Source organism: Leptopilina heterotoma, unplaced genomic scaffold, assembly GCF_015476425.1.
Source record: "Leptopilina heterotoma isolate Lh14 unplaced genomic scaffold, ASM1547642v1 Lhet_268, whole genome shotgun sequence".
NCBI classification, from domain to species: domain Eukaryota; kingdom Metazoa; phylum Arthropoda; class Insecta; order Hymenoptera; family Figitidae; genus Leptopilina; species Leptopilina heterotoma.
In genome coordinates this window covers 523581-535079 of record NW_025110977.1, presented here as the reverse complement: position 1 = coordinate 535079, position 11499 = coordinate 523581, and the positions used below count along the sequence as shown (strand labels likewise).

General features: G+C 29.7%; 1 protein-coding gene across 1 annotated transcript in view; it reads right to left on the bottom strand.

The window, feature by feature from the left end:
* Positions 1 to 1744: 1744 nt before the first annotated feature.
* The window catches only part of LOC122503693 (homeotic protein ultrabithorax-like), a 282431-nt gene continuing 272676 nt past the window's right edge, over positions 1745 to 11499 (bottom strand). The window contains exon 4 of the mRNA XM_043614340.1: positions 1745 to 2026. The gene's annotated coding sequence lies outside the window, so the exon portion shown is untranslated. The remainder of the gene's footprint in view (positions 2027 to 11499) is intronic.

Here is an 11499-nt window from a genome sequence, read left to right as displayed (position 1 = left end):
GTAAAAATTACTAAAAACGGTTGCAATGACCGGAAATAAGGGGACTTTTAGCATAATGTACTACAGAATTAGATAAATTTACAAAAGAAATAGATAAATTTGCTACATTGAAATAGCAAGTTTTAATATTTTGTGTAAGAGTTGTAAATGTAGCGAAAATTGATTATAGTTTTCTCTAATTTAATTAGACAAAATCTGACAAATGAAAACATTTTCCACTAAAATCTTCTATCCACTGTAGTAATTTTTGGTGAGCAAGTGTGGCTAGCGAGTGCAGTCATATGGCGCCTGTATTTCTATTGGTTGCTAACCTCGTCAATCTCCGTAAATGAGCCGATGCCTTCCGATCATTGACAGTGACTATGTTTCGCGTATGTAAAATAAATTTGGATATTATCTACAATAATTAAATATAAAGTGAAACGTAGGTCGTTCGGTATCTCAGAAATTGACCATTATAAATTAATAAATTTTGCATTTATTCCTGTCCCAAGAAGTATGTCTTATAATAAGTTGTTAAAAGTAAACTGCTTTCTCGTAAGTGCTGTAAATTTTCATCATTCAATATATAAGGAAACAAAGATGTATACTTTCAGTGAAATTCGTTGTCGTGCGTGCAGTTGTGTATTAGTGTATTAATTAACCGCGTCTATACATATAAGTGAAATAAACATGTGTGTGTCTTCAAATATTTATCCAACAACAAATATATAAGTGTGTGAGTGTGTGTGTCTGTGTATGTAAAAATCCTTCCAGTTTACCTCCACTAGTCAAGAATTGACGGGAAACCGGCGACAAAAATCCGTATTTTTTCTTTTCACTCTTTCTTTCTGCATTTACAACGACTATAGTAATTTTACGTACACAATGTTTCTGAGTTTTACTACAGTTGTTTGGAACTATTGGACGAAATAGTAAGAAACTTTGCTAATTTGGTGAACATTTGTCGGGATTAGTGACTTAGTGTAGAAAATAGTAAAAAATACAAAAAGTCCCCTTATTTCCGGTGGTTGCAATGTGAATATAGTAAATTCTAGTGTGATTTTATACAAAAATTAGTAATCTCGGTCTCTCCGTGTACAGGTGAACATAGTCAGGGTTGGACCACCTTTTAAACTATTTTTGAACTTTTAAAAAAAATTAGGTAGTTAAGTAATATTGTTAGAAATATCTACAAAAGCAGAAATTAAAATTATTCTATAGAATAATTCTAGAGTTTATTTCTTTTTATTTTAGAATTATTATTTATTATTTTTATTTGTTTACTTATATTTATTTATATTTACATATATTTATTTATATTTATATATATTTATTTTCTTATTTATATGTGACGCGCTCCCAAGCGAGCTCTCAAAGAGAGGTACCTAACAAGCAAATAACTTTAAGGTTATGTTTGTGTTAGATTTACCTTGATGAAAACTTCCTTTTTTATTATTTAAATTTAAAACTAGTTTTTATTGAATATTTCAGAGGTGAAAGACTCGAACATCGATAAATTGGCATTAGAAATGATTCTCTTTCTGTACTTTAGCAAAAAAATTATAAACATAACCTAAAATTTTTTGCTTCTTAGGTAATTTTCTTATGAGCTCGTCACATACATTTTTTGTATTATTAATATTTATTTCTATTCATTATTATTATTTCTTTCATTTAAATTAAAAGTTTATAAAAATTTACAAAATTTAAGTTTTTTTTTGTTTTTTTATATATTTTACATTTTTATGCATTTAAAATAGTTCTTAGTAGAATATATTTTTTAGAAAAGGGAGAAAAATAATTTCCCCGCACATTGAGAAGTGAAATAATGGACTCGTACGGAAAAAGAAAATGGTGTACAGAACATTTTTTTTATGAACTTTACAATAATCTGTATAAACCGGTAAAATAGGTAATAATTCATATTCGCTATTTATGAACTATATAATAATATGTTACATTACTCATAACAGAATAGCAGGTCCGAGTGCAGCGGAGGGGTTGCGTCAATAACGATCGATGTCCGGAATTCCTGGTCGCCATTCTGCAAATCGAGGGCAGCTTATTATCATCTACCATTAAAATTTATGCACTTTTCTCCTATTTTCTATATAAATTCTTTTTTTTTCCTACAAAATATTGCAAATTCATTCTTTTTTTTTGCAAATTTTTTGTACTTTTTTTTTTTTTTGAGAAGTGCACAAAATTCTTGCTACTTTTTTCTACTGTATCGAAAAATATGACTGTCACAAGACACAAAAAACAAAGGAAACAAGACAAATTCACAAAGTTTCTACCTTAACAAAAAGTGTACAATGGAAATTTGCAGCATTACAAATATGGTGTAGAGAAGAAAGTATCCGGATGGAATTTTTTTTTTTTTTGAAAATGCGATGTGGATTAGTCACAAAATGCACTAGGTAAGATTTTTGTTTGCATGCTCGCGTATAACTGAAACGAACGTTGCAGAATTGCAGAATGGAAGTTCGAAAAGTCGAAAGATGCGCTTATTTCCTGTATGTGAAAGCCATATTCCCTTTTATCCCCCTTGCGATGACGAAAATTCTAAGGGACGTAGAATGACAGCAGCTGTTCTACACACTTCACGAGGGGAACAGAAAAAAGGGGATGTAACAATTCTTCTTCCCCTATCTCTCGAATGCATTTACATCTCGAAAAATGGCTCACGATCTCTTCGCTGAAAATTTTTAATTTTCCTCCTTTTACTTACTGAAATAATTTTTAGCCCTACGGTTCCATTTTTTTTTTAAATTCTTATCTTTTTATTTTCTCTATTTATTAATTATTAAATATTAAATGTTCAAATTTTGATTCGATTAAAAAAATATATTTCTATGTCTATTTTTAAAAAATACATTTTTGATAATCAGCTTACATTATAAATTCTCAACATGAAAATTCAAGAGATAATAAAAATTAAAAAACAACGAATTCTGCGGACAATTCTTCAATTGTCAAAAAAAAGTCTTTCATAGAATTTTAATTAACTATCGTAAATCATTCATGTGTTTTAGAATTTTTTCTTCTAGATTTAGAATTTATATTCCACGAATGAACGTGCGCGCAAAAGAATTAAATTATAATCTGGTTTCTTTTTTCGCAGATCAAGATTAGAATAGAATGAACCCGAAAATCATCATCAACGAGTTCCGAGTATTGAGTGAAAGTTAGATTAACAATAAACGATCCCGATTCTAATTTTATAAAAACTAAAAATAATATTTCAAAGTTGAATTTCCCCAACGTAATTCGTATTATTTAATTCCTTTCGAAAATTCCCTCGTAATTTTTGTGCTGGTGGTTTTTCGTTTCCGATAATTCCTTTCTTGATCTAGAAAACGAGGTTGATTTTTATGTTCATGAAATTTTCATGAGCTTCCCGCGCACACACCAAAGTACGCGATACATCGAGCAAAGGAACGGTAATTCTTTTCGAAACCGAGCTTGGAGTTTTGCTTCGAAAAAGCGTTAGAATGAAGTTGAAAAATAGTGCGCGGGAGAGGGAAATGAAAAAAAAGAAAAAAGGAAGAGAGAATGAGAGAGAGAAGAAAAAGCGAGAAGGAAGAAGAAAAAAGAGAATATAAGGGAGAAAGAGAGGAAAAAGAACAAGTAGAAGAAGAAGAAGAAGAAAATTCTCGACCCAAATTTCTGAGGGACGGGGAAAAACTTGGCTCGTCAATCAGGAAACGGAAGGAAGGAAATTCCGGTACGAGGACCAGCGCTTGCCCCCTCGCTGTGTATCTTTTTGATACACAGATTTCCCCCACTACCACTATTATCCGCCCACGTATAATGTCGTTCACCATCTCATTTTCTCTGTTTACTCACGTCGTCCCGAGTCATTCGAGGAAAATTGCTATATCACCGTTTTCGAAAAACAAATTTTTCTTTTTTCGTACATATATTTTTTTTCCCCGAAACTTTTCTGTTTTGTCACTTTTGGTAATTTAATATTTAATATTATATTATATTTAATATCAATATTTATTATTACTATCCAATTAATTTTATATTAATTTAATATTAACAATTAAAAATATTAATATTTATTATTATTATTATTATTATTATTCAATTAATTTAATATTAACAAAAGTGACAAAATATAAAAGATTCGGAAAAGTTGCATCAGACAAGATTTTAGATTGAAAATAAAATAAAATTTTAATTCGATATTTGATTTTCCCGCCGGATTTAATAGAAAAAACTTCCCGCGAGATTTGCGTCGAGAAGTACAGATGGCGCCAGAATCAATTCAATATAACCTCTTTGACAAGCTGTAAATTTTCAGTAATGAAATCACGAGTTGAAAGTAAAGTAAAGTATATCAAATTGAGACAAAAAAAAACGAATCAAAAGTGTTGCGAAGCAATATTTTGATTCGTTTTTTGTCTCAATTTGATATACTTAGAAAAAACTGTGCGGTTAGAAGTGCGACTCCAAGGGAAAATTCTGATATTTCGGAATAAGTCAATCAACTGCAATACAACTCAGGAATTTTAATCTAAAATATAAAAAGAAATGCTTCTACCAAATATTACGTCAAAATTTTCCAAAAATTCTGAATTTTCAAAAATAACTATTTTTGAAAAGTCAGAAGTTTTCGAAAATTTTAGAAATCCTTATTTCTCCTTTCTTTTTTAACCTAAAACACTTAATTCTTTTTCTAAAAAATTCAACATAAAAAAAGAAAACGAAAAAAGATACAAAATTGAATGAGGCAAACATTAAATAAGTCTTTGCTGTGGTTTTTTTAAGATTCCGAAAAAAACTTGAGTAATAGAAACATCTTTATACAGTATTTAAATATTTTTGTTCAGTTTTGAGCGAAAAAATCAGAAGTTTTTGCTACTTGACGTGTAAATTTAAAACAATTTATTCAACAAACATATTTAAATATTGTATAAAGATGTTTCTATTACACACATTTTGTTATGTTAAATTTTTTAAAAAAAGAATTAAGTATTTTGGTTAAGATGAAAAAGAGAGATTTTTTCAAAATTTTGACATCTCAAAAAGTTCTGAATATTTTGACGTATATAATATTTGGTGGAAGCATTTATTTTTATGCAGAGAAAATTAGGAATTTTTATCTATAGATTAAAATTCCTGAGTTAATTTTAATCTACAGATTAAAATTCTTGAGTTTCATTGAAATAGATTTACTTGGTCCGAAATATGAGAATTTTTCCTTGTACAGAAGCAAGTCAAAACAAAAAGTTGAAAATCGAACTCCAACTTTAGACCTGAAGATTGAAAATTGCTTCAGTCTCCAAAAGTGTGAATATCTATCATTTGGTTGGATTGACGAAAATCTCTAAACCAATGAAATGCTAGCATTCACTCTTTGCGGATTCAAACAACTTCGATTAATCTTTTTCGAGGAAAGTTGGAGTCCAATTTTTAGCAGTCCAAGAAGTAATTTTCTACCGAACGTGTCACTCCCATGAAAATGGGTTTTGGAAAACCAAATCGTAATCAACTTCACATGCGGCATGGAGGTGAAAAATATGTAAGTATAATTTTCTTAATTTTTTTTTCGAAATTCCTTTTTCTCGCCCTCTCTTTTTTCATAGGGATATATGGAGGAAAACGGATAATTAAAATTACCCTGAGGAGATTAAAACTTGAAAAAGTTGACAGTCTTCTGTTTAAAACTTAACCTGAGGATTGTCAATTTTTTTTAAGTTTTACACTCAGTGTAAATTTTTAATTATCCTTTTTTCTCTGTGTAGAGAAAGAATGATAGATAGAGAGAGGGAGAGGAAATTCTTTTTGTAAATTCGTCATTTCTATTGCTTTCTCAGTTCTCCTTTTCGTCCCCGTTGTGAAAACCTCACTCCTTTGATTCCTTTAAGTACGCTATAGAGCACACTCTCAAACCTTCCAGCCCTGACGATACATCACGCTGCACACGCTCGGAGCGTCTCAAGTCTCCTTCCGTGATTCCGATATCGTACAAAACAACCCTCTTTCTTCTTCCGTTCCTCGGCCCGAAATTTCTCTTCGTTGGTCGTCGCTTCTTTCGAGACCCACCCTACAGTCTCCTCGCAGCTTTCTCAATCTTGTTCCTATATTGGAACTCGGTGACAAATGTCGAATACACGAATTTAAGAATATGGAATTCCTCCTACATGAAGAATTCTTCATGTAGTTTCTTTCAAAGTATTTTTTAATTCGAAATTAAAAATCTAATTTTGGAAATTTAAATTCTTAACCCTCTGGCAACACTGCTACTTAAATGTAATTTTTAGTCTCCACAGTCTAAATAGTTGTTAACAAAAGAAAACAGGGTTTAAAAATTATTTCGTTGAATAAGCTTTTAAAATCCTTTCGCAATTCTTTTTTTTAAAGAAAGAACAGTTGGGAAAGTATGCAGAATAATCGCTAAAATTAGAATATAGGGGAAAAAATTGTTTTTGGAGGGGAATTTGTTGCTTTTGAAGGAGAATTTGTCGTTTTTAAGGGGGAATTTTTAAAGGAAAGGTTCCTAATGATCTTTAAAAGACTAACGTGTATAGGGAAAATGGTGGCATGCTACACACCATTTTCCGCAACTTGTCTACCGAATCCCAACACTGACGTAAGTAAGAGCAATATATAAAAGTAAGTGACTTGGTCTCGCGGGGCAGTGATGCAGGGTCCTACTATCTGCAAAGTCTATCGGGCAGTAAACAGCGAGCGGCAGATAAGGCCGGAGATATATTATAGACGCCCTACTCCCATCTCTCTTCCTCTGTCTCTCTCTCTCACTATCTCACTCTCTCTGTGAAGCAACATTCAAAGCCCTCAACGCTCAATGTAACATTCGGGCTAGCCAAAGGTTTCCTTTTGCTAGCGACAGAGCGACACTCAACTAGCTCCAAGTCTATATATTTTGTTCTCGTTTTTTTTCCTCTTTTTTTTTTGCCTTCTCTACGCTGCTAAAAACGCCAACGGCGTTTGAATAGTCGCGCGGCGAACGGAAGTCAGTTTGCAAGCCAAGCATGCGAAGGCGGCGCCGAGCAACCCCTTATTTTCCTCCGAATACCATCTCCTCACTCTCCAAACTCATTTTTACTTCTCCCATTCCATTCCACATCACCCTTTTTCTTACTTTTTGATACTTGCCTCAATTTTAATATCTTTTTCATCAAATTATTTTATTTATTTTATTTATTAATACACAATTCCAAAAAAACAGTGTTTTCTCTGAAACTTTGAGGACAAATAAAATATCGCGTGAATTACATTTCACAGGTACTCGTCTCTGAGTGATTGTGTGTATATGTGTGTGGATCTTTTAAAAAGATAAATAAAAAAAGAACGGCAGGCAAGTGTCTTGTGGAACGACTGGTATATTTATCGCTTGTCTAGAAAAAGTTGAAGCGGCGACGCGCTCGAAAACGAGCAGGTAATCGTGCGTGTGAAGCACGTTTTATCGCTCTCGATACCTGTTGGATTTCCTATATATAGGGGAACGCTGATCCCGTGTACTCGACATTAAAGCAGTTTTTCCACCCTTTTCTAATGTGAATTCAGATATACCTTTATAAACACCAGCATCAACAACATTTATACACACATTTATAGTATACCATAAACCAAAAAAAAAAAAAGAAAAAAAAAGTTGTGGAATAAAAAAATTAACGTTTCTCGCCTTTTGGAATTACGATTTTTATCGAATCGTTACATTATACATTTTTGTCGAGACGCATAAAGTCATTAATTGACTGAGGGAGAAGAAAAACAAATTTTTTTTTTCAAACACCATACAAGATAATGGAGAGTAAAAATAATATTTATTGCTAGAAAGAAAATTGTCATTCGTCATTATTCTAAATTGATAAACGGTGAATAAATTTAGCACAATTAATTTTGTTCCATTTTTTTTATTATAAAAAATAAAATATTACAAAAAATGTCGGAAAAATATTTAATATTCATTTGATTCTATTTTACTTTTATAGAATAATGATTTTATCACTCGATCTTCTCTATAATTATTATAAAATATAAAGATAACGATCACTCCGAGTCTTCGACTCGAAGTGATCATTATCTTCATATTTTATATTCTACAATTACCTACTATTTAATTTCTATTTAATTTTCTAATGAGAAAAAATTTATTTAAAGTCAATTCTTTTCTGAATTTGAATTAGTTGAAAATGACTAATTTCGTAGAAAAATGTCAGTCTTTTTACCAATACTAATAGTAATAGTACGAATCAGTCAGTTTACTAATAAAATAGTTCAAAGTGACTAATTATTATTAGTTGAGTCATTCAATTTTATTTCGCCTAAAGTCGTTTTTAATTGAGGCTCATTTTTTTTCTTAACGGTTTTATACTCGGAGACGTTTAAGAAATATAATACAATTTTAATTTCTTTTGTTACGACTTGAAGAACATATTTGTTTATTAACATTTATAAACAAATAAAATAAAAAATTATAAAAATTTAAAAACAAAAACTGTTTTCAAATAGTGCAATTCAAGACGAAAAAAAACACTTTTTTTATTTTTAAATCCGTCAACTGGAACTCGAGAAAAAAATTATTTAATTTAGCACTACTAAAAAATTAACTTGTTAATAACTTTTACAAAAAAATTTTTTTTTTGCTTAATATTTCAAAAAAATTTTCTAAACCGTATTAAGAGTTAAAAAAATATTTTTATTTAAAAATACAATTTTTTAGTTTTAGTTGATCCGTTTGGGAAATTCTGAACCTATTAGAATCACGAAATAAAATGAAATTTTAAAAAAAAATTTATTATTTATTGTAAATGTAACTTTTTTATTCCATAGGAAGTATTAAAGAAAACACATAATTTACTATGAAAATATAAAAAAAATTATTGGAATTTATTAAAAATTATACTTAAGGGGAGGATACACCGATATTTGTGAAAATATTTTAAATATTCCGCGCAAAATTATTTTTAATGTAATTTTTTTTAAGGAATTCCATGGACATAAAATAGAATCGGTCAAAAAATATTTAGAACATTTTTGAATTCTTATTTTTCTTCAAAAATTAGTAGATCTTGCAATTTATGAGTAATTTTGTAGAAAATATATTTTTTTGACTCCAGAAAAAAATTGCCTAACAAAAAAATTAATTTTTATAATTTTTACCGAATTTTTTTAAAAAAACTGTTTTTAGGCTGAAAATATTATAGAATACCAGTATTATTCAATTATTTTATTTTGAAAATTCATTTGTTTATTTTTCCAACTAATTTCAGATAATTTTTTAATATTTTTTATTTTTTAAATATAAAAATAATTTATCTAAAATTAGTTTGAAAAATAGGGAAACGATTATTTATTTTAAAAATTGAATAATAATGGTATTTTTTTAGCATTTTCAGCCTAAAAAGAAAGATTTAAAAAAAATGCTTCGGAAATTATAAATACCAATTTTTTTCATTTGGCAATTTTCTTGTTGATTCAAAAACACATTTTCTACAAAATACGCATGCATTCAAAAATCTACTAATTTTTAAGAAAAATAAAAATTCAAAAAGGTTAAAATATCTTTGACCGATTTTAGTTTATGACCATTGAATTCTTCAAAAAAATTAACTTCAAAATAAGAGGAATCCGCTTTAAACAAGATTTTTTTTCAGTGTTCCCGGACATCATGTACTTTAAAGGTTTATTTTACAATAATAAATAATAAAAAATCTAACAAATGGTTTTTTTTATTTCGTGATTCTAATACCTTTAAAATTATTCCTGCGCAAATTATTACAAATTTTTTAAATTAGTCCCCATTGATTTTAGTCAAAATTTAATGAAATGACTCTCACTTTATTCTATTTTACTTTTAATTTTAATTACTATTTAATTATTTCTATTATACTTATAATTCGTTGGCGTGAAATTCAAAACGTGAAATATTTCATTTTAAGTCAATTCAATCTCTCTAAATTTGAATTAGCTAAAAATAACTAATTTGATAGGAAAAAGTTAGTCACTGATTCAAATAGTAGTACTTTACTTATAAAATAGTTAAAACATTTTCCAAAAATCGAAAAAATAATTTATTATTAATAATAAATAATTCATTAATTTAATTTCTATTAAATTATGGCTTATTTCTATTTTATGGAAGTTTAGAAAAGTTGGAAAAAAGTGACTTTTCTCGTCACCTAATTTTAGAAGACATAATTCTCGCTCTCCCCGTATTTTTTTTCTCTCAACAACAACAATAATCAGGAAAAGAAGGAAAATGGAAAAAAGTTACTTTTGTCTAAAAATACGTCGTTATCTCTTTTTTTTCTCACAGCGCAAAACTTTTCGACAAGAATTACGTATTACGGCATTTCTTGTTTGAAAGCTACCTGACGACAACGAAATGCCTACCTGTAACAATGCTTTGGGTAAGAAATGGAGCAAACGTGATGTCCCTGACAATGCTCCTGACCTCGAGTCATCGTGCGAGACAAGTGATGCTTTTATACACTTGCATATCGCGTGTGTCACCTCTCTCTCTCTCTCTCTTTCTCTAGCCATTCTTATATAAACTCTCAAGAAAAAAAAACCTTGAGACCCACAAAAATGAACCGTTGTTGTTCTTCGCTGAGGGCAAACAATTGTTTGGTAACCTAACGGGACAATTTTTAGGTAGCCGCAGTGTTTGCGGAAATGTCACGCGCAAAGGTATACTACTATCTTTCTACCATTCTCCTGCCAAAAAAAAAAAAAGAAAAAATCGGAGAAAAAGAGAGAAAAAAAAGTGGGACTTCATTGTCACTAAATCAGAGCGCGACGGATGAGATCCACAGGCTTCTGGAGATTTAGTTTAGTTTAGGTTATTTTACGATCTGGGTGGAACCAATGAAGGGAGTCGTAAATCTGAACGAGACTGGCGGTATCTTTACGTTTAGCGACGTGTGCGCTTGTCGTGATGCTCCTTTTTTTTACATTTTTCAAACCAAAAACAGAAAAGACAATGATCGAAAAATTTTTGGCAAGGTCAGTTTTTCTCATTTATACACAGAAACTGAATAATTCATCTGTAGAGGAAGCAAAGTTTTCCTCGTGTCTGAGCATTTCAAAAATAACTCCATTTTTAACAAAAATTAATTAAAATTATCATATTTTTTAAACACTGTAAAAAAAGTATTAACAGTATTTGTGAAAATAAATTATGTAAAATAAAGAATAAATTATGTAAATAAATATCGAATAATAAAATAATAACAAATTAATGAATAATAAATTGCCATTAGTATAGTTAATAAATTTAATGAATTTGCGGAGAGAGTAAATATTGGAGAATAAGGGAAATTAAAGAACGCATTGTGTTGGTTACTATTTACAAGACATAAAATGGACCCCAAGGAATAAACATGAATCGAATTGCAGTTAAGAAAAGTAGCTATAACGTCCTTCCGTGTTATAAATATGAGAGGAGAAATCGTGATAGGCGCGATGGGACGAAAAAAAAAAGAAATGGATTCGAATTCACCCTCCGGATGAAGAAGGAGAGTTAGCGAAACAAAA